Consider the following 7,153-nt stretch of genomic DNA (forward strand, 5'->3'; position numbering starts at 1 on the left):
AAGAAAGCTGAAAATAAGACAAATACAGTGTAAAGAGAAGAAAAAAACCCGGAAATCCTCTCCCTCCTAATCAAGAATTCCCCAAGTTTATAATAAAATACACTGAAAGAGGTCATTGTGAGTTACTCTGCTCCCATGGTGATATAATAAATATAGTCGATAGCCTCAATTCAGGTAAACATATTTAAATATAATATACATATACTTTCCACCTCTATGTGTGTCTCCTTACCTCAGTTTCCTTGGGATTTATGTGAAGCTGTATAAGGGGGTGGTGGTGGGGGAAAAAGCATTTAATTTCTAAAACTTATTAGAATACTCCTCTCGGAATATATGTTTTATGTAAAGAGTTCAATTTGTGCTCTGTGAATTGAGTGCTGACATATATATCTCACGCTAAGGACAGGATAAGCTCTTATTTTGTGAACATAAAGAGTCTTTATGGTCAGTAGTCTGTACACACCGACAATACGGAAAATGATAAGGTTTTAATTGCTATCATGACTGAGAAACAAGTAATTTCTAAATAATTTGTTACAGTTTACATTTTTAAAGTAAATCATATACCTCAGACTCTCAAAATAAATAAATTACTACTGCCATTTTGGGGAGATTTTGCTTAAGGAAGCTATAGAATTCTTCCTCTGATGAAATCATTTGAGATGCTTTTCCTACATTGTTTTCAAATGTCAAATCATAGTTGGCATGTAATGAACTCTAAATATAAAATGTCAGTTTACCACTCCCAAAGACTGATGCAATTATTTAACTGTAACTTAGAAAATGTACACAGCTGTTTTATATAGAATTCCTAAAAACTGTAGCAAAAATTTTAATAGATTACATAGTTGAAATGGAAAAATTTTTAGTAAATATAAATTAGCTTACTATATATTCACATGTTTGCATATATGCAACATGTTTGCAACAGCAAAAAGAAGCAAGTAAACAAATACACTTCCTGGAAACAACCAAAATGTTCCTTAATAAAGGATGCATTAATTGTACCGTAGTACACTGTTCAATAAAATTTTAATTTAACATTAGCAATAAAAATAATGAGGTAAAGCTATATATAGAGATATAGAAACGTCTCAATCACATATTGTTACATGGAGAAAAAACCAAGGTAGTACAGTGCATTGTATATCAAGCTGTATAAATTTTTTAAAGTGTATGTAGGCATATACATGGTATTTCACCTATTCTAAGATGCACACTTTTAAGAAGGTTTAACTGGCAACCTTTTTTCCTTTCCTCACATCTTTTTCTTTATGCTGTTACATATAATATGTAGTTTCCATCTATGTAATTGTATAAAATTATAATCAGTAACAGTTTAGATTTAATAAAATGCATTAGAAGCTTTCCAGGAAAGATACACAATGAATTATGAACAATGATTACCTTGAGTAAAAAAGGCCAGATAAGAGAAGCAGAGGAAGAGCTGTACTTTTCAATTTGATAACTTTATGGTTTTTAAAAAATTATAATCATGTGCATGTTTTACTCGTATAATATGTGTTTATACAATAACACACAATATGTGTTTATATTTTTCTCCTATGTATCTTAGGACTTAAAATTTAGAAGCTAAATTTCCCTCTGAATTTTAGAATTTAACAAGATTACTTCGGCAACGAAGGGGCGGGTCTTTACTCCAAGTATTCACGCTTTGCTGGCTATAAGAGCACAGAGGGGATGCAGGATAAACACCTTTTCGTGTTCTCCTCCTCCCCGTGTCCTCCCCAGACAACTTGCTGCCAAATACAATCATTTTAAATTCCCACCACCCCTTCTCTTTAAGTTCAATTTTGGAGCTTCATTGGACGTCCACAAAATCATTCCTAGTCATTTCCAGGAGCAAGTTGCCATTTCAACCACACCCCTTTCTCTTGTGCCCATCTCTGTACCCCTATCCCTTCATGATGACTAAGGGGTCTCTGCGTGCTTGGCCGCTGTGATGACATACACAACCGAGAAGCCCCTCCAAAGCAAAACGCACAAACGGAGGGGGGGAGAGGGCAGACTGTTAAACACACACAGGGTGGTCAACGTCAAGAAAAGGTGAATGAACAAAGGGCTGAAAGAGACTAGAAGGGAAAGAAACTTCGGGAAAAAAACGACAGAGATGATGACATTTGACTTGGGTCTGAAGAGCTGTCAGGAGAGGACGGGAGAGGGGACTCTCCTAGCAAGAAAGCAGGGAAAGGCTTAGATTGCTTAGAAGAAGTGGCAAATTTAGTGATGAGATTTCGGGGTGTAGGGGAGTGAGGAGGAGCGAGGAGCAGAAGATAAGCCTGAATGGCTAGGCCTTCTGTTTGTCTTACTTTTGAATCCTTAAAAGGGGGAGCGGGGTGTGGAGTCTGTCAGACGTCCAACGAAGAGACTGGGATTCACCAAGGGCAGGAGCTGGCTGCGGGTTGTAGTCGGGTGGGAACTGGACAGCTTGGGGGCATTAGCGGGGAGCTGGGGGGCAGAGGGAGGCAAGTAGGCCGGACCTCAGCGGGGCTGGGAATCCGGCTCTGCGCGGGTCTCCGAGGAGCACTCACCAGCCACTCAGCTCAGCCTGGCGACCCCGAGCGGCCGCGCAGCCCCGGGAGCTGCTCCTGCTTGGTCTCCGCGGCCACCGAGGCTCGGCCGTTGGGAGTCCGAGGCCAGCTCGCTCCCCGGCGCGTAGCGCGGGCTCCGCCGGGCTCTGCTCCCTGCGGGGCGCGGGGCGCTGGGACGCGGTCTTTCCCCACCCCGTGCCGGCCCCCGCGCGCTCGCGGGCCGGGACACTCACCCCACGAGCCTGAGAAGTGAAACACTGTTTAGGGGCCCCGCGGAAGGAGCAGCTGCCTAGAGATGGAATATTTCAGGGGGTGGGGACTTGGGAGGATTCCAAGGTAGGCTTTGAGGGGATTGGTACGGAAATGTGTTGATATATAAAATAGCGTTTTCTATGACCTTTACGTTTTCTGAAGTTACTTCGTGTCTCACTAGAGAACATTAAATGTTTTCTTTTGAATTTGTTTGCTCAGAAACCTATGACTGGTAATATAGAGAGTAGAAGGACGGAAAAAAATGGACTACTTTTCAAAGTTTACAATCCCCCTCCGCCCTTTCCAGTACTTTTTTTTTTTGCGGTACGCAGGTCTCTCACTGTTGTGGCTTCTCCCGTTGCGGAGCACAGGCTCCGGACGCGCAGGCTCAGCGGCCATGGTTCACGGGCGTAGCCGCTCCGCGGAATGCGGGATCTTCCCAGATCGGGGCACGAAGCGTGTCGCCTGCATTGGCAGGCCGACTCTCAACCCCTGCGCCACCAGGGAAGCCCTCCAGTACATTTCTGCGTTTACCCCTGACGAGGTGTGATGGGTCTCCATTTTAATTAGGTGTTTATATATATACATATATATATATATATATATATATTCTGCGCTACCCAGTAACTCAATTAGTTCTGAAACTCAGATTGTGAACATGCTGTAGTCCTGGGTGTCCTCATTTATAAAATAAAATGCAGGAGATAAGATGATCTCTAAGTTTCCTTCTTGTTCCAAAAATCTATAACTCCGTGATGTTTGGTTTCAAGACTCATTGACTGAAAGATGATACTATGGACAGAAATAAAAACATCAAGACAACCCACTGGAAATGTCTAAATGTTGTAGGGAATGTGCAATTAAAGTACACAGATTATCAATATTTGTTGTTATAATTGTCCTAACATAGCCACATGATCTTATTATCAAATAACAATTTAAGTAGCCAGCCATTCAAGTAAAATATATATGAAATATATATAAATATTGAGTAACTACCCACAGTTCATTCTTTGAGCTTTTTTTTATGGCTGAAACAGCATACCTATACCCTGTTTAGTTGTCCATCCTATTTAGTTTGAAAAAAAAAAAACCTGACAATAGAGACCTAAGCAACTAATAAAACAAAGTTCATTAAGGAAAATTAACTCTACCATAAAAGTATTTTAAACATACTCTGAGTAGATTTCCTAATCTTAATTTTACTAACATACAAAACAGAACAAAAAACAAAACAGGTATGTTCACCTTGCAGTGGGTTGAATTGTGTCCCCCTAAAATAAGTCCAAGTCTGTTGTTTCCTGGTACCTGTCTGTGAATGTGACATTATTTGGAAATAGTGTCTTTGCAGGTAAACTTAAGGATCTCAAGGTGAGATCACCCTGGATCTACAGTGGGCCCTTAATCCTATGACTGGTGTCCTTAGAAGAGAAAGAGGAGAGAGATTTCAGACACAGGGAAGGAGGCCATGTGAAGACCCAGACAGAGATTGCAGTTATGCTGCCACAAACCAAGGAACACATGGAGCCAACAAAAGATGGAAGAGGCAAGGAAGGATTCTCCCCTAGAGCCTTTAGAGATAGTATAGTCCTGTCAACAACTTGATTTCACACTTCTAGCTTCCAGAATTGTGAGAGAATAAATTTTTGTTGTTTTAAACCACCAAGTTTTTGATGATTTGTTACATCAGCTCAAGGAAACTAATATCCCTTCTACCAAAAAGGAAACAATTCTAAACTCTATTTGGAATTTGTGTCTTCTAAAATAGTGACTATTCTAAACTATTCCTTCCCGACTATTGCTGTCTTTTCTTTTGTTTCTCTATGTGGTGCTTATTACTTTTAAGCTTTTAAAAAGTATATTATATATATTTAAGAGATACAGAGAGGTATAAAGAATAATACAACTATCCATTTACTCAACATCCAGCTTAAGTTATGAAACAACGTCAAAACATTTAAATCCCCAGTATATCCCTCCCCTTTGGCGTTTTCCATTGTTGCTTAGAGCAAATCATGTTCTTGAATTTGGAGTTGTTTTTCCCAGGTACTTCCTGATGCCATTACTGGATGTATATTTAGCCCTAAGCAATACATTATATTTTTACAGAGTTTAAAACTTTTTTAAAAGTTGTATTGGTCATATGAATTCTTCTGCAACTTTTAATTATTTCATTTCTATTTGTGAGGTTTATCACTGTTGGAATATGTTCCTCAGATTCATTCATTTTCACTTATGTATATTAGTCCACTGTGAAAATAACACAATTTATTTTCTCACAGTTGGACATTTAGGTTTTATCAATTTTTTTTCTATTCAAACTTTGTCTCTTATACTTAGAGTGTAGGCATAATAGTCCTCTGGATATGTACTTAGTAGGATGTACTGTATTTAACCTTACTTAAATACTGTCAAATTATTTTCCAAAGTGTTTATAATAATTTAGGTTTCCACCAGCAAACACTGCTCCTCATTCACACCAACACTTGATACTGATACACTATGAATTAAAAAATTTTTGTCAGTCTGAAGGGTATGAAGGGAAGCTCATTTTTATATTAAATTGCATTTCCCTGTTTTCCAGTAAGTTAGAGCATTTTTTCATGTGCCTATTAGTTACTTGTGTTTCCTCTTTTGTAAACTGCCCATTTTTCTCTTTTGCCATTTTTTCTATTGAGTTACCTTTTCCTCATTGATTTGTAAGGGTTTTTACATATTATGGATACTGATCCTTTGTTGGCTATGTGTGTTGCCCATACCTTCTCCCACTTTGTGGTTTGTCTTTTTACTTTTTTATGCTGTGTTTTAGTTAAGATATTTTTTCTTTTATATTTTGTGCTTTTACATCTCACTAAGAAATTCCTACCATGAATTCATAAAGATATTCTCTGATATTTTATTCTTTACATGTTTAAGTTTTACCTTTTCACTTTTATATCTTTAATACACACTTGGACTTCGGTTTTTCTTTATGGTATGAAATGGAGAAATCTGCTTTTTTTTTTTTTTCATATAGATAAATGATGACATCCTAGCACCATTCATTGAAAAAGTCATCCTTTCCCCAATGATCTGCAGTACTAGCTCTGACCTAAATCAAGTTTTCATGTGTGTACATGTGTGTGATAGTTGTGTATTGCTGCACAACAAATTACCCCAAAACTTAGCAGTTAAAAATAACAAACATTTATTATCTCATAGTTTCTGTGAGTTAGGAATCTGGGAGTGGTCTAGCCGGGTAGTTCTGGCTCAAGGTTCTCACAAGATCAACTTGTTAAGGGGTCAACTGGGGCAGCAGTCATCTCAACGTTCTCCTAGGAGAGGACCCACTTCCAAGCTCACTCATGTGGCTGTTGGCAAGCCTCAGATCCTCACTGGCTGTTGACAGGGGACATCAGTTCCTTGCTACATGAGTCTCTCCATATGTTGCTCACAACGTTTTAGCTTGCTTACCCTCTGAGTGAGAGACTGGAGAAAAAGAAAGTAAGAGAGACATCCCAAGACAAGAATCACAGCCTCTACATAGTCTAACTCAGAAGTGACATCCCATCACTTCTGCCATATTCTATTCCTTAGAAGTGAGTCACTAAATCCATATTCATGGGGAGAGAATAACACAAGAGCATAAATACCAGGGGGTGGGGATCATTGGGGCTATTTTAGAGCTGCTTGCCGCAGTTCCCATTTATTGATCTATACCAATGCCATTGCCACATTGTCTTACTGTAGATTTATACTGTCTTGGATGGGTAGGTTCCCCTACTTTTTTTCTTTTTCTTTTTGGCCTTGCTGTGCAGTTTGCGGGATCTCAGTTCCCCAACCAGGGTTTGAACTGGGGCCACAGCAGTGAAAGTGCCAAATTCTAACCACTAGATCACCAGGGAACTCCCCTCATTTATTCTTCAAATGTGTCTTGTCTATTTGGGGCTCTAAAATTAGAATCTACAATCAGCTTATTCAGTTCATTGAAAAACCCATCAGGATTTTTATTGGAATTGCACTACATTAATGTATTAATTTGTAAATGAATCAGTATTTTATGATATTGAGTCTTCCTACCCATTTACATGGTTTATCTCATATATTCTGGGAAGTTCACCAGAGGGGTTAGAGGAAAAACACAGCTTGGGATGGCTTTTCAATAAAATGTTTCAGACAAATTTCTTTTGTCTGAGCTTCCTATGCAAAAATTCAGTGGTAATGCACAGTGCGTTGAGGGTTAGTGTATTGCCTCAACTCCTTGGTTTAGCAGCTTTAAGGTCTATCTCCATGTCCAAGTTCTGTAGTTGTAGTACATTGAGTTTTGACAAGATATCCCTCAATAAGTTAGCACCAGGTATGCACAAAAT

This window comes from Grampus griseus (assembly GCF_964374135.1).
Source record: "Grampus griseus genome assembly, chromosome: 10".
NCBI lineage: Eukaryota > Metazoa > Chordata > Mammalia > Artiodactyla > Delphinidae > Grampus > Grampus griseus.